Below are 23546 nucleotides of genomic sequence, written 5' to 3' on the forward strand. Positions count from 1 at the left end.
CCCATGCGGTTGGATCCTGCGAGATGGCTAGATGTAATGAGCCCTGACGACAATTCCTCTTTCGACCCCATGCAGGTTGATACTGAGAAATGGCTGCTGGAGTGGCTGGATAATCAAAGTATTGAGTACTTCTGTTAAAGTCCTGGAATGTGCATGTTAGATCAATTAATAAGGCCGTCTTGTTTTAGGATTTGTCCATTCCTGTTATTCATTTTGTGGTGGTGTTTTTTGTTGAATTCCGTCTTGTGAGTGTTGAAGTTTATTCTAGACTTCGTCACGTTAAGGTGGTGCTTTGTAGTCCTATCGGATTACTTGTTGATGTGGTGTGATACGCAGTGGTTGTGAGGTGGTTCAATTCCTGATTTTACTCTCGCGGTTAAGTGGTCTTGTTGAGCAAAAGTTGGAGAAAGTCTGTGATTACAACTTTGCTCAATATTTTAAACATGTTCTTTAATTTTCATCATTGTGTACTGAATTAAATCACTTCAAATAATAGGTTTCAGAGTGTGCGTGGATAGCACGTTCGTTGTTCCTGTGTTTGATGGCTTGGACTTCTAGACGAATGGCTTCAGTCGAAAAGGATGTCAATTGGGGAAATCGACGTTTACGTCTTTGATTTTGAGATTATGTTTTAACTGTTGAATTCCTATTGGGAAATAATTTGCCTAGTTCCTTTCCTGTTTGAGCATGCGTATTAATAAAGATTTTGATACGAGTATTAATGTGAATTTTCTTGCATATTAATAAAGACCTTAATTGTTTTTAAAGATGACTAATCGTACGTTATTGCTACCATATCCTTCCTTAAAAAAACACGGACGAGTAGACATACACACACGAGAGTGCATCCAAACACGACTGTCTATAAAGCCTTGTGCATTCACACACGAGTGTGCATGTGTTTCTACGAGTTCTAACGTTAATATACTTGCAGAACAATAAAGACCTGCTATGTTAAAGATGACTGATCGTCCCTTATTGCTACAATGTTCATTGCGAACACGTGTGGAGGCGAGTTTCAGGTGAAGCATCTCCATCACACAAGTTTACCCTTACCTGGTAGCATCGTGGCGGTCCGCCGGTCACACTCACTACGTCACACTCATTACGTCACACTCCTTACGTCACACTCACGAGCTGTAGGGGCGGGGCTCTGTCTGCTCTGGCGCTGTTTTCATTAATTTAGCACCACGAGCGGGGAGTCTCATCCCTGTAGTTTCCTGTCGTGGTGGCGCATTCATTACCACGTTGCCCCTCAATTCTTTGTACGACACAATGAAAAATAATTTGTTTGTTCCAATTCACAATCATACACGAGTACACATATACACTCCCATGTACACCCATACACGAGTGGACATACACAGCGCTGTAAAAACATACACGAATGTACATACACACCGCTTCATACATACACACACGGGTGCACATGCATACAAGAGTGCGCATACACACACGAGTGTACATACACTGCAGTGTACGTACACCGGGATTGCGTTCTACTACACGAACAAATGTGCGAACAAACGATTGTACATACCTATACACATTCACGCATGTACATATCCACATAAACGAGTGTAAATAAACACACGAGTGGACATACACAGCAATACAGATTAATGTACATACAAACAGTAGTAGACTAGGATAGCAAGGTTTTGTGATTATTTTCAAAGGTTAAACTGACGATATGAATCTTAGATGCCCCACAACACTGAAATACGTTATGGTATTGAAAAAAAAGCGTGCCATTCTAATTCATTCTCTGTTTCCACTACAAACGTTTGGAATTATTAACAATATCAAGAATATTGACCTCATGTTTAATGAGCAGTGAAGTTATTCGTTTAGTTGATTTGCATGAAGTCTTTTTCAAGTTCATACTTCAATGTTTTGCCTTTGCTTCGGCACACTGGTTCGGATTATTCTTCCCATTTATGAAGTAACGATCCTTATATCCAGCAACATACCTACGCTCATGTGGCCATTCTGCTAAGCCTAAATAGTAATGTGCATTTCACTGCATCATTTTTCGCTTTAGTTTGAATACGAATAAGCATCTCCTTGCATAATCATGTGCATGTTGTTAGTTTGCAAATTTATTTTGGCCAGTAAACTTCTATCAATTCATCGGCCCAAACTGTGAAATACCGTCTAAAATATTACAATGTTTATCGAGATACACTTAAACTAAGAGGTGCATGCTTCATAGCGTGTTGACGTGGTTTTATGAATATATGTAAGGACTCTTGTTGATCACTGTGTGTCTAGACAACGAAGGTGAATTGTTATATTCGATCATTTTAAATGGTTATAATTGCTGTGCTTACCCATTTGGAGTGTATAGTTTGTAAGTGTTGTAGATTATTATAACCATTGTCAGCCTATAGCAGAAAGTCTCGTGTGTACTTACACTGTGGTGTATGTACAGTGCTGTGTGTACGTATGTGTGTATATATTGTCTACGCGTTTTCACGGTAAGTGCATTGAATGTTGAGGGGTTAAAAGCCCCTCGCAACAGTCCGGAGACCTCGTGGGCCGCTGTGATGGCTATCAGCCTTCCCTCTAGGCGATTCCTCACATTTACAACAGCTTTACCGTCTGCCACCGCCGATGAAGTATGGGGTTGTTTTTACAGAACTTTACTCGTGGCAGGGGAATGCCAAACAACAGGGAGAGTGGCAGTGGCTCTTCTTCTGAACAAAGCAATATAAGGGGCATGGGACCGTGGCGGTGAGCTGTAGGAAGCTGTATGCCCCAAGCGTGGAGTGGTGGTTGTTCCTGCCTGCACTGAAGGTGAACATCGGTGAGCTGTAGGAAGCTGTATGCCCCAAGCGTGCAATTGTGGTTGTTCCTGCCTGCACTGAAGGTGAACATCGGTGTTGGGATGCAGGCAAGGCCGATAAGTCAAGTGCCTTTCGTAATTACCTGTATTAGAATCACACTGTGCTCGAATGAATACATTTTGTATGTATATATGCAAACTGCATGCTGTGGGATTTGAATTGCATTATCACTAGCATCACGTTGTGGTCGTATTAAAATCACACTATCCACTGCTGGATCTGCCCTCTCAACGGATTCATATATATACACACAGTATGATTATTCGACGTTTACGTATTGTTTTTTTAACTGTTGAATTCATGAAAGCTTCCAGCTGTAAGTAGCAGCTCGGCAGGACTGTGGGGTTAGAGCGGGGATGTAAATGCGGCGCTTTTGGTACGTGCCTAATTTTCCAGGCTCACTTTATCGCCCCCACTGTTACATTTTTAATCAGCCAAAACTTGAGGCATTTCAAGAGGGTTGGTTTGTTTTGAATATTTTAGATCACCCACCCTGCGTATCTCTGATACCACCCGATACGCTCGCAATACACCGCAGAGTGACTCATCCCGACATTGATGTCTGGATCAAATCGCCAAAAAGCAAACTCTCACTAACGTCTAACCGAGACACAGTAGCGTCCCGTAAATCGGACTACACGCGATTTCAAGTTTATCCACTAACAAAGTCAAGTACTTGTTGATGCATGGCGTATCGATGCCCCTGTAACCCGTCTGAAGAGATCGCCACTAACTTTCCCGAAGCAAAGTCGCCAACCAGACGCCACGCAATTGTGCGCGCCAGGTTGGGTCTCGCAGAAGAAGAGTAATCTACAGAGCGAGGAGTCGAGCGTCTATCCTCAGTAAAATTACTCTCCAAATGGTCTTGAGGTCTCATTTTAGGCCCCTTATAACTCCCCTGTAGCATCCAAATCCTTTGTTCTCGACTTGGCCTATCATGGACTTTGCATTCAATTGTTAATTTTAACATTTACAATCCGCATATGAATCAACATAGCTTAGCTAATCTGGACATTGTAATTACACCTTAATATGTATGTACATCTCACTGCATCGTTGTATGCTTCTGTTTGAATACAGATGTACATCTCCATGCATAATTCCGTGCTTCCTGTTAATTTGCAAATATTCACCCGGTTATGTCCATTAAACTGCTGAAAGTTTAGAGGATATAACAGCGACATACAGTCTAAAGTATCAAAATGGTGATGTCCAGTTTGATTTGGACTAAGATTTGCAAATTTATATTGCACTGACTTTGTTTTATGAACGCATTTAAGGACACTCGTGTTGAGCGGAATGTTTCTAGAAAACGAGGTTGTTATGTTATAATTTCAGTCACACACTTTGAATAATCATCTGTATGCTTTAGCTTGTAAGCGTGGTCTAATATAACGTACCGCAACAAAATAAATCATCACCTTTTCGTCTTCAGTGCGTATGTATACTCTTGTGTATGTGTTCAATATTTTGCACGTTTTATATTTTGGACGTGTTTTTGTAACGGTAATTGTGTAGTGCCGTAGATGGGCCACACTTACCGGCAGTGGCCCATCTGCAGGCGGGGTCGGGGACCACGTGGCTCCCTCCGCGCAAAACTAGTTTAGCACCAATGGATTTGACTAAAACCAATCATGCACAAGACCAGTTGAAAAACTATCCTGACATTTTTACAAATTAATACACACCTTGAGGAGGGGAATTCCTTAATCGGCATGCTCGAAGTGGTCGAGTGACACGGACGTATGTTCTCCTGTACGTGCATTACACGTAGTTATGTTCTCCTGTAAACGAGGGCTACTCCGAGTAAAATGTGCACAGCGCACGCTGCGCTCCCACGGTTTCGTCTTTATGATGAGCCGCGCTTTCCATGTCACAGCGATCTGCAGGTTCTGCGCTTGTTTAGCTTGAGGCTGTAGTCATCGCCGCGATGTCGCCAGGGAGTCTGCTGAGTGAGCTCCTGCGCCCCGTTATCAATCGAAGGCTCGCATCGACGAGCCGCGTGCCGTCAGGCTCGTTCGGAACAGGACTGTGGCTGGGAGGGCTCGGCGGGTTGTTTACAAGTTCTTGGGAGACGCCGCCGTGTTTACACAACCAATGGGGGAGCAACGTCGGCTCGGAATGAAATCGGCAAAATTATATCACTTGAGAGAGAAGGCTGCTGATTTGTGCGTGTCGTTGTCTCGCTACCAGCTTTTGGTGAACACTTGGGTGTCACGTGGTGCATTTTGTCATTCTCGTGACAGACTGCAAAGGCTATAGGGGAATTTCCTCACATCCGACATGACACAATATACGCACAGACACACGTAAACTTTACCCCCTGTACTTTCCAATATTCCTATAACCGTGCTTGATTCAAGACACTTATTACCTCTTTATCGGTGACACATTTAATAGTCATGTTTTTTGCTGGCTGTTTTGTGTGTTTGGGTCTTTGGGACTGTCCGTGATGAACAAAAATAAAATTAGTTCCTTGAATGTAATCCCCTCCATATACGTAGGCTTTGTTCGGGCACTCCAGTTTGCTGCCATACACGACGACCAATTCAGCTCCTTCCCTCGCCCTCAGGACCCTCTTGGAAATGCAGCTTGAGACCACCAATCACTGCACCGCCACTCCCCGAATGCATGATATTGCAACATGGGTCAAAAATAAAATCCATTCCAGTCATTCTCAGCACAACAACGGATGAAGGCCCCTCCCGTACGTCGCGTTAATAATGGGGGTCATTTTACCATATTTCACCACGCTGGTGAGTGCGTGTTAGCAAAGTGTGGGTGCCAGTCAGTCCAGATGTCGCTCGCCACTGATGCGTGCCGTGGGTGGGAATCAAACTCGGGTCGCCGGGTTTGTAGCGTGATGCGCGTAGCACTGCGTCACCGCTTCCCAAACGCACGTATTGCACCATGTACCTGTACTGTGCAAAACAAGTGTTGGCACACACGCATGTCCTCCTTTCTTACAATTGCTCTGACGCTTCTCTGAATCCCCTTGCTGGCAGGTGCTCAAGTCATCCACTCGCTCACCATAGCACTCTCATGGGACAGCTGCCGGGAAGAGGTTTCTGATGGGGGCGGGGTGGTATCTTTTAAACAGCGCCAGGCACACCCCCAAATCTCCATTTCACAGCCTCGAGACGTTTTGCACATTTGTAGATGCAGGGCTTTACATTCCTCGCTCTATATTCCCCCCAGGATGCTACTGTAGGCTGGCTCGGAGTGGGAAATATCGGCGTAAGGCACTACCACTAGAGTGTAAGGTATGCCTTTCCATTATAATGTTTCATTATCGTCCTCATATTCTTATAAGTCTATAAACAATTGTATACAAAATTGTGAGGACCAAATAAAGAGAGATTGATGTGGCGTGGCAAAATAATTCCCGGTGCAGCGATCCGGAGCCGTTCTGGCTGAAAGTAAACATTGAGCGGCGCGATGGAGAGAAAGAGCAGTCTAATCACGAGAGAAGAAGGAGCGATGAAGGGACCGCTCCTACCCCTTGTAGCAAGCCTCCCTTCTCACGCCTCTGGATACTTCGCTGTCTATCAATGCTCACAACACGCTCGATTATTTCCTTGTTTTTTTATTCTCGTCGATTCTTTTGTATGGAAGCCCCCGTTTCAGTGAGCCCGGTGCTCTCCTCCATCCCGTAGGCATTAGGACGTGACTCGCCTCCTCCCGTGGAACGTCTGACCTCCATGCCCCTCCCTGCGCTCCGCTCCCACAATGCTCCGTCTCCTCACCAGTTCCCAAGTTCTCCATTCGGTGGCCACACTTCCCCTACAAGGTGAGCCTGCAAGCGGACCCGGGAAGCTGCGATCCTTCGTGAACTCGCCAGCGCTTTCCTTCAGCATCTTTCTCTGGAGGCTTCCTGGGGTCCGGAGCTCCGGGAAGGTGGGAGGGGGGGTTCCAGGCAACGTGGACCTGGGCTTCACGACCCGGCTACCCTTATGCCGCCCCCTGCTGGCGTGGGGTGGCGACGCCTGTTCATCACCCATATTCTGAGTCCTCATTCCCCGCCGTTCTTGCCTTAGTGATGGAATAAGGAGGTGCTTCGGAATACAAATTAAATGTAACTAAATCAGAGTTGATGCCCCAATCATCTGTGTCCCCCCAGTCCCTGGATGGCTTGGTGCCCTTCAAGTGGTCTCCAGCTCACATAAAATACCTGGGCGTGATGATTCCTTTCTCGTTGTCGTTACTTTTTCGGAAGAAACCCGCCCCCCCCCCTGCTCCAGTACATCAGTGTTTCCCTGTCCACGTGGGCAGATGACCCTTTCTCGTTTCATAACAGGATGCGTCTGATTAAAAAGCTGACTCTCTCAACTCTTTTATTACCTAAGGATGATTCCTTCCCGCGTTATTTTTTGTACGGTGTGGCCCAAAAATCTGGACACATCGGGTTATTATTGTAGAGTGTGGCCCAAAAGTCAGGACACATAAGGTAATTTTTTTACAAGGTGGCCCAAAAGTCAGGACACTGAGTTATTGTCCAGGGTGGCCAAAATGTCATGGCACATCGGGGTTATTGTTGTACAGTGTGGCCCAAAAGCCAAGACACATAGGGTTATTGTACAGGATGGCCCAAAAGTCATGGCACATCGATTTATTGTTCAGGGTGGCCCAAAAGTCAAAAGACAATTGGTTATTATACAGGGTCACCCAAAATTCTTGACAAGTTTCACACAGAAAGACATAGACTCACACTCAAACTCACTCACACTAAGACCCAGAGGCGTTGGGACCATGGAGACCCATAGATTTACATATTGCCTCACACCAAGACCCATCGAAACACAGAGACAATATACTTACACAAAGACACATAGACTCACAAAAAGAGACTTATATACTCACACACACAATAGACTCTCACAGAGAAAAGACTCACACAGAGACCTATTGACATACACATAGACTCACACTGATACCCATCAACTCATACAGAGACCCATAGACTCACACAGAGACTCATCCACTCGCTCACCCACTTCTTCACTGCTTGTGCACCCACCCACTTACTTACAGACTCACTCACAAGCTTACTCGCTCACTCGATCCCTCACCGACTCACACATCCACTCAGCCACTCACTCACGCACTCACTCACTCATAGACTATCTCAGACATTCACACACTCACACCCTCAAATGCTCGCTCACCCAAACATTTACCCACTCATCCACTTGCTCAACGACACGTGCCCAGACTCACTCGCACCCAGTCTCATTCGCTCCCAGACTCACTCGCTCCCAGACTCACTCACTTTCAGACACTCACTCACAGTTCTTGCTCAGAAGCTCACTCACCCACTAATTCAGAAACTAACTCAACCACCAAACCACCGACTCAAATAATTCCCTCACTCATCCGCACCCACTCACTGACCTATTTCTTCATACATTCACTCTGCCACTCACTGGCCAACTCACTCACTCATCCACTCACTCAGAAACTCCTACAAACCCCGACCCATTCACTCAAAAACTCACCTTCTCACTCACCCACCCATTCACCCACTCACTCATCTAATAACTCACTCACTCATTAAAGTACTCACCCATTTTCTCAGCCACTCAATCGGAAACTCACTTACCAACTCGCTCAGACACTCACTTACTCATAAAAGGACCGTTTTACTCGCCCACTCACTCAATAACCTGCTCCTTCACTCAGAAAATAATTCAACCTCTCAGTCACAAACTCGCTCATCCACTTGCTCAAGCAGTCACTCGCTCACTCAATATTTTTTCCATTTATTCCCTCCATCAATCATTCAGCAACTCACCCAATCATTAAAGAATGATTTACTCACAAACGTACTCACAAACTCAGTTAACCACCCACCCTCTTACTCAAAAACTATAATTTCCAATCATTCACCTACCCACTCATCTCGCTCACTTCCTCACCCACTCACTCATATACAAACTCGGTCACCCACTCACTTAGAAACTTACTCACTACTCACTCACTCACCCACTCACCCACTCACTCACGGACTCACTCACAAATTCACACTGTCACTCACTAAGAAACTCACTCATCCATGTGTAACGACCCCAAGAGACCGTTCATCGTGTGGTTTCCACCACGCGAACGACTGCGGTTGTTGATTGCGCAGCTCCGGCCACGACGATCCCCTCCACGGTTTACAGTGTTTCCCCCTCGTAACCGTGGAGTTTCTCCGGGTGCTCCGGTTTCCCCCCACTTGTGTAAGCGCTCGTCATTCATTGGTCGAAATATCTTAAAATGAAAACTCAATTCAGGACCTTACTATGACTTAGTGTGGCTTTCCTGGAGTAAATATATTATTATAAAACATTACAGGAAGTTAATATTCAATTCTGATTCCGCACCCCTCAATGCCCTTTTTAAGTTCAATTTGTGCATGTCTAATGACATGATGACACCTGCTGGTTACAAAAGGGAAGCACGGGTACAGGCACCGCTGAAACAACATCCAATCCGAAAGGGAGAGGCATCTGGGCCAAAGGTAATGGGTGGGGCTGGCCGGGATGCTTCGGGAACCCGCTCGAAGGTTCTACTATAGGGCGTGGCCAGTGGCGGAGCCTAGCCGCGCTTGCGGTGATATAAGCGGGGGCGGAGGACTCTTGGGTCCGGACTGCGTCGCTGCTCGCCGTCATCTCTCTCTGTCGTCCGACCACGTGGAAAATCTACCTCGGCTTCCATCACCCTCCCCCGCACGCCGCCAGCCAGCAGCTTGGCCGAGCGCGGATGGTGGAACCACGCTGAGTGATCGGCCGTGTGTGTGTAGCCCGTAGAGACGCTAACATCCAATGTTGTACTCAGAGTGAGAGATAAGGTGTTGTGCCCGTATATGAATAAAAGAAATACCCTCTACACGACGTGTCGCGGAAATCGCTCATTACACATGTAAGTCTCACACAAACATCCATACTCAGAGACCCATAGATTCCAACAGACATCCACACACTGCAATACACACACACACACAGACTCACACAGCGACCTTATAGACTCACACACAGACCCATAGCCTCAGAGATCCATCCATTCAAAGAGACCCAAAAACTTACACCGAAATCCATAGACTCGAGGCCAATAAGAATAAAAATAAAAAATATTTATTTGTACTGCAGGAATCTAACGAGCGATAAAGATATTTTTCACAGATGTCCAGTCAGGCGGGTCAAAATGTAACAACAAAAATAGAATACAAAACACGACAGGAGAGGTATACAAATTATCTACAAATATACAAATGAAACTAAACAATTTTTTATCTTATCACAGACCCCTTAGACTCAAAGAAACCTAAACTCCTTAATTACTAAACCTATAAGAATCGAAACCCATAAACCCGCTAAACCTCTAAACACCTAACCCTCTAAACCTATAACCCTCTAAACCCGTAACCTTCTAAACCCTAAAACTCTATCCTTAACCTTCTCATCCTCAAAACCGTAACTTTCTAAAACCCTCAATCCCTAACCTTCTAAATCCCAAACCATCTAAACCCCAATCCTCTTAAACACCTAACCTTCTAAACCCCTAACTCTCTAAACCTCTATAACCCTAAATACTAACCCTCTCAACATGTAACTCTCTAAACCCTCTAAACACATAACCCTCTAATCCTATAAAGGGTTTTTGGGGTAAGTTAATGTAAATGTATCGTTACACCAGCCACCACACGACAGCCAATTCATAAATTCTATCACATAACTAAAAAATGCCGATTTGTTTCTACTTTAGGACACCAGTGTGTTGGGAGACTAACCCCAAAAAAAACCTTTATTACAGATAATATTGTTAAGTGTAGGTGTTAAACCCTCTCATCCCTGGCCCTCTAATCCTTTAGACCCTTGAAAATCCTCAAACCCATAACAAACATCGCTGGAGAGTTTCTTTGAAACAGGGGAAAGACCCAATGATGAACCCCCCCACCTCTGGTCCATGAAAAAATTGTCTTCCACGAAACCGGTCCCTGGTGCCAAAAAGGTTGGGGACCGCTGCTCTAAACCACTCACCCTCTAAACCTCTAAACCAATAAAACCATAACCCTTTACAACCCTAACCCTCTCATACCATAATAATGGTTTGTTGGGTTAGATTGTGTAAATATAAATGTGTCGTTAAACCCGCCACCATCCGACAGCCAAATTAGTAAATCTTGATTTGAAGCTTTTGTGACTGCAGGAATCCATACTCTTAGAAATAAAATAAATCATGACGTTTCGATCACAACACAAGCGGTCATCATCAGGCAAAGGAGTCAGCCTCTAAAGGCAAACTGTTCATCAGGGTTTGGGATGGGCATATTCCAGGTGTATCAACAGCACCAGGAGCATGGGCGGTGCACGAGTGCCAATGCAGCAACAATGCCAATGCAGAAACAATGCCAATGTAGCAACAATGCCAATGTAGCAGCAATGCGAATGCAGTAACAATGCCAATGCAGTGGGTGAGAGAGCTGCCGTGGCAAGATGTTAAATAGGTAAGAAAGGGGGGTAGGAGCAAGGAGGTCAGAGAGAGGGAGGGGGGGAGTGGGGTAGGGGGATGGGGGGGGGGGGGCGCTGCGTGAGCGCTAAGGGGAGAGAGGACGTGAAGCTGGGGGGGAAGTGGGCGGGGCTGCAAGTGGGAGGCTGGGAACGCTGGGGATGCAGAGGGAAATTAACTTTGATAAATAGACTAGTACCCGACAGATGTGATGGAACAACCATCAACAGTTAAGGTTTTACTTGGTTAATAACATCCTTCCAATGATTGCTCAATTTGTATCCATCTTCTCTTTTGAAGTTATGTCTATGTTTATAAATCTGGATGGCTTCATGAACAAAACTTTGATGGTAGCCCGAAGGTTTGCAGAGTACCATGGTATCTGAAAAAACAATATCATGCGAGCCCACAGTGTTATAATAATGGTCAGCCATGGCAGAGGTATTGGTTCTGCCGTGTTTCAGATCTGCCTTGTGTTCGCGAACACGGTCCGAGACATGTCGTTTTGTTTCCTCAATGTAGCTGCTACCGCAGGTACAAATCAGTTTGTAGACTCCAGATGGGATTAGATCACGGATTAAGAAGGTATTCCACTTCGGCCAATCGTTTCCACTATCAACTCACCTACCTACAAACTGGCCCGTTTTCTGTCTAATACCTTGCTTCCATTCACGGGCAAGACTACCTCAGCAGTACGTAACTCTGCTCACTTGGTCTCTCTAATCAAGGGAATTTCACTGTCCCCAGATGATTTGCTAGTCAGCTTTCATGTGGTTTCTCTGTTCACCAAGGTTCCTGTACCTGACACTTTAGCAATAATTGAAGATTTAGTCCAACATGGACTGAATCTTGATGTACCTACTCTGCTTAGGCACTGCCTTACCAACACGTACTTCACCTGGAATGGTACTTTCTACAAACAAAATGAAGGTACCCCCATGGGTACCCCCTCATCACCAGTGATAGCGAATGTTTTCATGGAGAAATGTGAAACAGATGCCATCCAGACATTCACCCTACGTCCTTCCTCGTGGAAGAGATATGTAGATGACACTTTCGCCATTTGCCCACATGGCTTGCCAGCATTGAACGAATTTCTCAACCACATCAATTACATACACCCATCCATCAAATTCACCATTGAAGTAGAGAAGGATGGTAAGCTACCATTCCAGGATGTTTTGTTTGAGAAGAGACCTGACGGCTCGTTGGGACACGCTGTCTACAGGAAGCCACCCACACATATTCCTATCTGAAACCTGATTCCCACCACCATCCGGCACAGAAGAATTCCCTCATCAAAACACTGCACCATAGGACCCACTGCATTTCCGACCAACACCACCGAGCAAGTGAACTGGAACACGTACACCATGCCCTCAAAATGAAAGTTTTCTCGGACCGCATTATTCGTAAAGCTGTTTCTCCAACCATTGGAGAAACAACCCCCTCAGAAGCCAATCAAAACCATCACGTTACCAAACATAGCAGGTGTTACCAAAAATATGTCCAAAATCTTAAACAAACACAAGATCCAGGTCCGATTCAATAAAGTACACAAAATCCGTGATCTAATCCCATCTGGAGTCTACAAATTGAGTTGTACCTGCGGTAGCTGTTACATTGGGGAAACGAAACGACACGTCTCTGACCGTGTTCGCGAACACAAGGCAGATCTGAAACACGGCAGAACCAATACCTCTGCCATGGCTGAAAATTGTTATAACGCGGTGAGCTCGCATGATATTGTTTTTTCCGAGACCAAGGTACTCTGCAAACCTTCGGGCTACTATCAAAGGTTTGTTCATGAAGCCATCCAGATATATAAACATAGACATAAATTCAACGGAGAAGATGGATACAATTTGAGCAATCATTGGAAGGATGTTATTAACCAGGTAAAACCTTAACTGTTTATGGTTGTTCCATCATATCTGCCGGGTACTAGTCTACTTTTCAGAGTTAATTTCAGCCTGCATCCCCAACGTTCCCAGCCTCCCACTTGCAGCCCCGCCCACTTCCCCCCCCAGCTTCACGTCCTCTCTCCCCTTAGCACTCACGCAGCGCCACCCCCCCCCCATCCCCCTACCCCACTCCCCCCCTCCCTCTCTCCCCTCTTGCTCCTCTCCTCTTTCTTACCTATCTAACCTCTTGCCACAGCAGCTCTCTCACCCACTGCATTCGCATTGTTGCTGCATTGGCATTGTTGCTACATTGGCATTGTTGCTGCATTGGCAGTTGCTACATTGCCATTGTTGCTGCATTGGCATTGTTGCTGCGTTGGCGCTCGTGCACCACCCATGCTCCTGGTGCTGTTGATATACTTGGGCTACGTCTATCCCCAAACCCTTATAAACAGTTTGCCTTTAGAGGCTGACTCCTCTGCCTGATGACGACTGCTTGTGTTGCGATCGAAACGTCGTGATTTGTTTTATTTTATTTCTAAAGACACAAAGTTTATCACATTAACAAAAACTTCCGATTAGTTTCTCCTATAGCACACTGGTGTGTTGGAGACTAACCCAAAAAACCTTTATTATGGATAATATTAGTTGTGAAAGTCGAGGTCTTAAATCCTCTACACCCCTAACCCTCTCAACCCCTAAACCTCATCACCCTATAAACCTCTAATCCTCAAAACCCCTAAACTTTGAAAACCCAAATCTTCTAATCCCCCAAACATCTAAACCCCTAAACTTATAACCTTCTAAACTCCAAACCCTCCAAACCAATAAACATCTAACAATCTAAACCCCTAAACTCTCTAAACTTCTTAAACACCTAACTCTCTAAACTCATAAACTTCTAAACCCTAACCCAATGAACCCCTAACCCTCTAAACCCCTCACCCACTAAGCACCTATACCATAAAACCCTAAACCTCTAACCCCCTAACCGTCTAAACCCCTAAAAAAACCCCAAACTCTAAAACCTATACCCTTATAAACTACTAAACTTCTAACCCTCTAAACCACTAAACCTCTACATATCGAAACCCATAAAGCATCTAGACCTCTAAACACCTAACTATCTAAATCCCTAACTCTCTTAATCCATAATATTCTAAACCTTAACCTTCTAAAACCCTAACCCTCTCAACCCCGAACCCTTTAATTCCCTAAACCCCGAAAACAATAACCATCTAAACACTTAACCCTCTAAACCCCTTATGCTTGAAAACCCTCACCCTCTAAATCTCTAAAACCTCTAAACCCTTAAAACCCTAACCCTCTCAACCCCTTACCCTTTAAACCCCTCCCTCTAAAACCTTAAACCCATCATCCTTTAAACCTGTAAACCCCTAAACTCTTAGTCCAATAAATGTCTAACCATCTAAACTTCCAACCCTCTAAACCCATAACCCTCTAAACCCCTATACCCTCTTAAACCCCTAACCCTCTTAAAACCACTAACCCTCTTAAACCACTAACCCTCTTAAACCACGAACCCTCTGTGTGGAGTATGTTGCGTAGTCGGTATCACGCTGTGGGTGGGTGCAGGGTGTGTGTGATGGGTTCAGGTTGTGTGTGGTGGGTGCAGGGTGTGTGTGGTGGGATCAGGTTGTGTGTGGTGGGTGCAGGGTGTGAGTGGTGGGTGCAGGGTGTGTGTGGTAGGTGCAGGGTGTGTGTGGTGGGTGCAGGGTGTGTGTGGTGTGTGGTGGATGCGGGGTATCACAGACTGGGTGGGTGCAGGGTGTGTGTGGTGGGTGCAGGTTGTGTGTGGTGGGTGCAGGGTGTGGGTGGTGGGTGGAGGGTATCACACGGTGGGTGAGTGCAGGGTGTGTGTGGTGAGTGTGGTGAACGTGGTCATGGTTCACACCACGCCTACTGTGCAGTGGACCGGCCACCACAAAGCAGCACGCGTCGGAAGAGTGAGCGGATGGCTCTCCCTATGCGGGCCAGGCTCCCTTGCTTCTTCTTCTCCTCTTGTACCACCAACTCCTCCACAAGGGTCTCCTTAAGTACCATAAACTCCTCCACAAGGGTCTCCTCCAGTACCTCCAGCTCCTCTACCAGCGTCTCCTCCTGTACCACCAACTCCTCCACCACGATCTCCTCCTGTACCACCAACTCCTCCACCAGGGTCTCCTCTTGTACATCCAGCTCCTCCACCAGGGTCTCCTGCTGTACCACCAACTCCTCCCCCAGGGTCTCCTCCTGTACCACCAACTCCTCTACCAGGGTCTCCTCCTGTACCTCCAGCTCCTCCACCATGATCTCCTCCTGTACCACCAACTCCTCCACCAGGGTCTCCTCAAGTACCTCCAGAACCTCCACCAGGGTCTCCTCCGGTGCCTCCAGATCCCAAACCAGGGTCTCCTGCTGTACCACCAACTCCTCCACCAGAGTCTCCTCCTGTACCACCAACTCCTCCAACAGAGTCTCCTCTTCCTCCAGCAGCACCAGCTCCTCCACCATGGTCTCTTCTTCCTCCACAACCTTCAACTTCTCTTTAGAGGCCTTGGCGAGCAAGGAGGATGGGCGCTGTGCCGGCTCCACTCTGTGAAGAGATGCGCACGACACCGTTCCAACTTCCTGCTCCAGCAGAGATCAGTCCCCCCCCACCTCCTCCCCCCCCCCCCCATCGTCCATGGGTGGACTGTGTGCCGCAGAAGATTAACCCATATAATTAACAGTGCCGCTATAATGCAGCATTGCTTTGCCCACCGTGAGTCTGGTTATGAAATGGGCATTAGTCTGGCGGTGTCTCAGTGGATGCAGGGCAACATGGCAAAGAAATTGCCGCTTCATTATCTGTCCTAACCCAGAAACCAATTATGGAATCTACACGTTCTTTATGGCTGGAACTCACAGCCAGAGAGGACCTGGGTTTGATTCCCATACGTGGGCCACTTTCTCCGTGTGGAATGTGGAGTGTGTTCTACCAACCCCCCTACCCTGCCCCCGCCCCCTGCATGGGTTTCCAGAATCAGAATATTTATTTAGACTGGATGAAGAGGAGTCTGATGAGCTATTAAGCTCTTCTTTCACAGATGTCCAGTCAAGGCACAGGATCAGCAAGTTACAACAACAAACAAAACAAAAGGAGTACAAAGTATAGAAGAGTCACTAAAAAAAAAAATTTAGGCGTATAAATACAAATAGCATAAATAAATAAAATCCTGTCAGTTTTTCAACACTAAATGCAAGCTTGGGCAAGGCAGCGAAACAACAACAAAAACAGCCTCACACCACACCAAGACAACACAATCCTTCAATAAAATTGCACATTAAAATTTCACTTCCATTCCTCTGGGTTTGGCAACTGAACCCTCAGAAACACGCCGTGCAACCAGTGTTGGATGGACATCTCCGCCAGTGTTGTAAATTGCACCTCCAAATCACTCAATTGGGATCGTACAGCAGCAGTAGCAGTAGATTTGTTCTGTACAGCAAGCAACTTGGCAGGACCCTCCTGAAAAATAGTCTTGAGACTGAGTGAGGCTATTGCTGGCTAAATAAGCGTAAAAGTAGAATAAAGAGAAATCGATATTAAACACACACAGGAGCAGAGTCGTCCCCCAGGTACGGTGTATGGGGGTGACCACCCCGGGCCCTGAGCTTTGGGGGGCCCTGAGCTTTGGGGGGCCCTGCGCTTCGATGTCACGGTGCAAGACGTAATACTTCCGTTTAACACATAGGCTCTCGCTCCGGATTGGCTCACAAGTGGTGACATTACATTCATCCCTCTATTTAAGACCGAAAGAGGGTGATTTCTCTGGGATTCGAAAGGCCACACGGTGTAACTTGCCCCAGGCCCCGCACCCTCGTATAGACTGCCTTGACCACTGGACAAGCAGATAGTGGCTTACCGTCGCTTAGCAGTTCCAGGGCGCTTCACACTGCCAGGAGCAGCAGCGGTGGTGGTGGCTTTGCTGGCCGTGGTGGTGCTGGTGGCTGCGGTCCGGAGCCAGCTATGAGCCAACGCCTGCGCTGGCGTCATACGGCAATTCGGATCCCATCTGTTGAGAGATGCATGGGGGACACACGCGGCCACGTGGTGAGAGAGGCATGCTGAGAGCTTTGATGTTCCTTCCTGTTCCCACGAGGTCCAGGAACGCACAGCAGCAGCGGAAGCCGCAGCAGCAGTGGGAGCCCTCTGATGCCCAGCAGTGGCTTGCACAGACCTCCCACTCCTCCACAGAGGGCTAACTTCACAGAGGGCCAGTGACACCGCTTATTGGCAGGTCCACTCAGCTCCACATCTTCCTGGTGATCGGTGCAGAGCGGTCGCTGATAAATTGGAGGGGGGAATCCTCGTGGGGAGGGGGGGGGGGGAGTGGTGGGTGGTTCTTACCGCAGACAGGAGCTGATGAATTCGACAAACTCCGGGTCGTCGCTGTTGAGCACCTTGTGCAGTGGGAAACTCCCCGGCACCCTTTTTTTGCCTGGGCAGAACATCTTCCCCCGATGGTCTGCAGGAGCCATGCACAGCGGGAGAGACGAAGTCACCAATCACCACGTCGCCCACCTACTCACTTACTGACCGATCCATCAACCCACTCATCCACCTACCCACGGATACTCTTCCACCTACCCAATTGCTCACCCACTCATCTACCCACCCACTCAACCACCCTCTCACTGACCCGCTGACCCACTCACTCACACACCCACCCATCCATTCGCGCAATTACCCACCAACCTACTCGCCTACTTACCCACATACCCACCCACTTGCCCACACACCCATTTACCCACACAACCAAGGAATTTAAAATACAAAAACGCCCCCTCCAAAACAAAATAACAACAGCCTGAGGCTACTCCCTAAAACTGAATCCGGTCTGTCACTCACCCCACGCTTCAACTCACCAAAGAACTGCGTTCTGTCGGGTGCTGCATTCACAAAGTATCTTGGAGGCATCCCCAGAATCTGCACATGGTTGACATGAAGACAAAGGTCACCCGTAAACTGTAGGGGCAAGTGCTGTTAGATCGAGTAGCAAAAGCAGCAGCGTTTGTTGAGGGCCAGCACTGTGGCGCACAGAGACAGGAGTGGCGGGCCACATTGACCAAGGTACTTCACACACTCCACGAGGTACTCAGTTGAGGCTGACTCAAACTAGAGGAGGCCCAGGACTGTTCAGACAATCGTCACTGGTGTTGGCCATGAGCTGGAATCGAACTCAGTTTCTAGCACAGCAGGCTGACCGCTATACTACTGCTCCCTTACACATACAAGACACACACGTGTACACACAACATATGACGGCCGTTATTCACAGATCACCAAGTGGCCACCCCCCCTCCTGCCACCCTCATAGCCCATGACTTCACGGAAAGAGAGGGGGATCACGAGCGGACAGACGCCGTGTGGGAAATACCTCTATGCAGCGCGGGAGGTGATCTTCGTGGCTGTTGGACCGGAATAATTCCCTGCCCGTCGCCAACTCCGCCACCGTGCAGCCCAACGCCCACATATCCACTCCACATGTCAAGCTATAACCCAGCAACAGCTCCGGAGCCAAGTATTCTAGGGTCCCACCAACATTCATAGCTGTACAATAATCACAAGAACAACAAACATTGGTGCGTGTGTACACACTGTGTCTTAAACAGCATCACCATTATACACATAAACAGTCACATGTACAGACACTCAGATACTCACACACAGACACACTCAGACAAACGCTAACATATAGACACTCACCCGGAAGCAGAGACACCCATGCGTAAAGACAGCCATACAGACACCCACACGCAGACACTCACACACCCAGGTGAGGTCACTCACGTTGACTTTCCACAAAAAAGCTCGTGCCAAAGTCCGTGATCCTCACGGTGCCAGTCACGGTGTCTTTGACGAGAACATTTTCCTGGAGGAGGGGTAGAATGAATTCAAACTCAGAGGTTACGCCGATATCATTCATCCAGCAGTGGATCAATCACATACCACGACACGCGCTAAACAGGGGAACTAGATGAGGCATAGCGCTGTCGACTAGTGTCAGTCAAGTGCAATATTCGCTGTTTTCTGACAGCTGTCACTGGGTGGTGCCCCTTTCAAGTACGTCAAAATTGGAGATGTGAGTAGAGGCGTGTCATGTTCAAAGCACTCTCAGGCACCATCAAAGTAAAGGGGGTGGCTCTATTGACAACCGATTGCCGTTGCTCCAACAGGAGAGCTGCATGGAGCTCACAGCTGGATGAGTGCCCGTTAACGAGTTACAGACAAAAAGCCACTCACAAGAGAGTGCAAGGATTCCGTGATGGTTTCCACTGCACCTTTGTCTTTGGACGTTTTCAATTTGTAGAATGGAATTCGATAACGAGCAGTTGTCAGGCCAAAATGTACGTTCTTTTTGACTCCGTTTCGTGTCTCCCAGGGTTTGGGGCAACGCTGATCAACGTTGCCGGTTTTGTCTCTGGTGAGTCCCCAAGAGCGACACGACTCTACACTATAGTTTAATTCATACCAGATCATCTTCACCAGAGGTAGCATGACCCTGCCTCCTTCCAGTGAGAAGGGCAGAGCTAACGTATCAACCTTGTGACCAACATGGCCGGTTTTCTCTGTGGAACGAGTCCCCAATGAAGATACACCTCTGCACCAAAGTGAAAGCTGAACGATGTGTCCACTCACTGGCTTGATGTCTGCGTGGACGATTTTCCTGGAATTGATGTGGCACAAGAACTTGAGGATGCCCCTGGTGTAGGTTTTCACCATCGCCATGTCCAACCGCCGGAGCCCCGCTTTTCTATTCACTTCATGAAGGCTCTCCCTGCGAGAGGCAGAAGCAGCAACAAAAACAGCATCAGTGCCATCCCCTACAATGCTGCACTGATTCTGATAACGATAATCATGTTAATCTTGTACGTTCATGTGCACGTTCATGACCAATATTAAGAGTTATAGTTCCGTGTGGGTTGAGGTCGTCAGTTTGTCAATAAACACCAAATAAATTGGCATATATGCCAACTTGACAACTTTATTTCATTGGCTTTGTTGCCGGGTGGTGGAGGGTTATCTATTGGGAGAAGATAAAAACTCCACACAGAAAAGAAGCTCGGATTCTCGCCGAGAGACACAAGCATCACCACTGCTATCCAGCCACCCTGCTGATTGAGTGGAGGCGTGGCTTGGTAAAAGTGGCAGGGCTAATGGAGAAAAGAGAAGTGGCCTCCAATGCACCCATGACACATGGCAGCTCCAAAGTATTGCAATGCATGGGTGGCGTGGGAATCTCAAAATTAACAGCTTGCCGCGGTGGCGAGATGACATCTCCCCCGCCTGGTATGGAGGAGGTCGTAGGTTTGATCCCGACCGTGACGCCTGTACATTTGGAGTTTGCATGTTCTCCCCGTGGGCACGTGGATTTTTCTGTGGGTCCACTGGTTTTCCCCTCCACATTTAGAAACTACATGTTACTTTTTAAATTTCGATTTAAAGCTTTCGTGACTGCAGGGATTCATATTCTTGGTTCTTTCGGTAAAGTCACGTAGAAGGGAAACAATAAAATAATAAAAATAAAAAAACAATCAAATTCCCACGACGTTTCGACTGCAACACAAGCAATCATCATCAGGTGTGAAAACCACAAGAAAATTTGAAAAAAGTGGCGGTTATTTTTAACGTCGTGAGAATTGTATTGTTTTATATTTCTATTATTTTATTGTTTCCCTTCTACGTGACTTTACCGAAAGAATCAAGAATATACATGTTACTTTGTTAAGTTTTTATTTGTGGCCAGGTCGCTTCTAAAAAATAACGAAAGTTTGTTAAGTTAGTTAACCACATTATTGGCGGAGGCGGGGGGGCATGCAGTACATACTTCAACAGCTCCAGGACGATACAGTGGTGTCCTCTGAAATAAAATGTATTCAGGACTTTGATGATGTTGAAATCTTCATCACTGCCCTCGCCCTGAAGTTCCAGAGCTATCTGGAGTTCCATCTTCTGGAATGTTTCTTGCTTGGAGCTGCACAGAGGAAGTCCACAAATGAAGATCCTATATTTGCTTAAGGGATATCCAGAGCCAAATTCTAGCCAGAATAAATTAATTAAATATGAATTCACCAGGTCTAACAGCACCATGAGTTCCAGTAGTACACTCAACTATCATTGGTGAGGAGCTACCACAAAGGGAGCAGGAGCCGATGTAGGGCACCCGATAGGATTTGGAAGTGAAGAGCCATTCAAATCGGATTGGTCATTTGAGAAATATAAATGAAAAAGCATGTTAACACAACGGATCTTAGCTTCAATGTGGCTCTTCTATTAGGGCACACTTTTCGCACAACGCGGAATGTGCCCGTAATAACACGAACGCGTCCATTGCATAACGGAACGCTTTTCGATTTAAAACAAAACACACTTGTTAAAACGTGGAACATGCCTGTTAAAGCGCGGAACCCGCCCGTTATAACACGATTCGTGAGTAGTCAACAACGAACTACTTTCTTGAGCTGCAATGATACATTGCTCGCAATGATAAAGTAACATGACGGTATACCCTCAGTTATTGGTCTCGTCATCTCAAGGTGTATGAGTGCATTGTATCTCGCCAAACATTATTATTACATTATTTATGGGGAAATTATTTTTGCTCAATACTTTTTGCTGAACGCGGAACTTTTCAGGAATGTATCTACAGCATTAAATGAGGAATTACCATAATGTGCAGGTAATCCTTCAGCAATGGGATGCTTTCCCCCAATATTAGTTTACACTGTGTGTGTATTTTAAGCTTTATGGAGTAAAAATCTGAGAACCCAGAAGGAACTGATGCAGAACAGGGGTATAACATGTAAACTCCATACAGGAGGGCACCCGAATCAGGAGTCGAACCCAGGCCCCCCTTCTCACTTTGATGCACAGGTGTCACCACCGCATCGCACGGCTGCCCGTGGCAACGGACTTAACAACATCGGCCTCGTGACGGGGCAGCTCTGAAGTCTTACCTCGATGGTGACACCAGGATCTTGATGGCCACCAGGGTGTTCCTTTTGTGATCAAGGCACTGGATCACCTGGCCTTGACCTCCTTCTCCAATCTTCTTCAGCACCTCATAGCGGTAGTGGAGGTGCTCATGCCGGAACTGCACAAAAGGTACAATCATTTAAAGTGAAAATAATTCCAATCACAAAGTTTAAGAAATGACGATGTTTATTCTTTGGGTCTTTCGGTAAAGTCACGTCGATAGGTTCAAAGAAAATAACAAAAAACAAAACAACAATCAAAGGGCTGCCAGGTGAAAATTAGCATGTTATTGAGAGATTAGCATGTTAATGAGAGATGAACATGTTAATGAGTCATTAGTATGCTAATTAGAGATTAGCATGTTAATGAGAGATTAGCATGTTAATGAGTCATTAGTATGCTAATTAGAGAGTAGAATGTTAATGGAAGATCGCAGAGCCACAACCGAGGGGTCGGCGCGCGAAGTGGCTGTGTTCGTGTGAATCCTGTGAAAGCACAAGTTTGAAATGGGCATGAAGCACAACTAACATCGGAAGGTGGTAGGATGGGAACATCATAGCCAGTTATGACTTAAACTGGTTGATAACGTCCTTCTAATGATTGCACAGTTTGTACCCATCTTCTCGGTGGAAATTGTGTCTGTGTCTATATATATGAATGGCTTCATGAACAAAATCTTTGTTGATAGCCAGTAGGCTTGCAAAGTACCTTCGTCTTAGAGAAATACATTTCGTGTGAGCCCACCACGTTAAAACAATGATCAGCCACGGCTGAGGTATGGTCCTACCGTGTTTCAGATCCTAACGAGTTTCGGATCTGCCTTCTGTTCCCGAACATAAGGCAGATCTGAAACTGCCGGGTTGGCTGCCCACCACTTGCATTAATATTGGCTGCTGACATTTGGGCTACGCCCAATTCAAACCATTATAAACAGTTTGCCTTGGGAAGCTAACCCCCCTTTTCCTGAAGACGACCACTTGTGTTGCGATCGAAACGTTATAGTTTTTGTTTTTTGTTCTTTTCTTTGAACCTATATACGTGACTTTACCGAAAGACCCAAAGAATATGAATTCCTGCAGTCACGAAAGCTTTAATTCAAGATTTAAGTGAGAATGTAATTTTCAAAAGTATTCTCTGTAATTATTACGTTTTTTTTACCTGTCATTGTGGAACATTCTGATGTCTGCTGACTCAGTCACCCTTAAAAAAGAGCTTCTTAGCTCAATGGGCTTTACTCGGGATTAAAAATTCTGATTCTGAAGTGCATTGGTGTGTGTGTGTGTG

This window comes from Petromyzon marinus, unplaced genomic scaffold (assembly GCF_048934315.1).
Source record: "Petromyzon marinus isolate PM22_M1 ecotype Great Lakes invasive population unplaced genomic scaffold, UKy_Petmar_22M1.pri1.0 PM_Scaffold_28, whole genome shotgun sequence".
Lineage (NCBI taxonomy): Eukaryota > Metazoa > Chordata > Hyperoartia > Petromyzontiformes > Petromyzontidae > Petromyzon > Petromyzon marinus.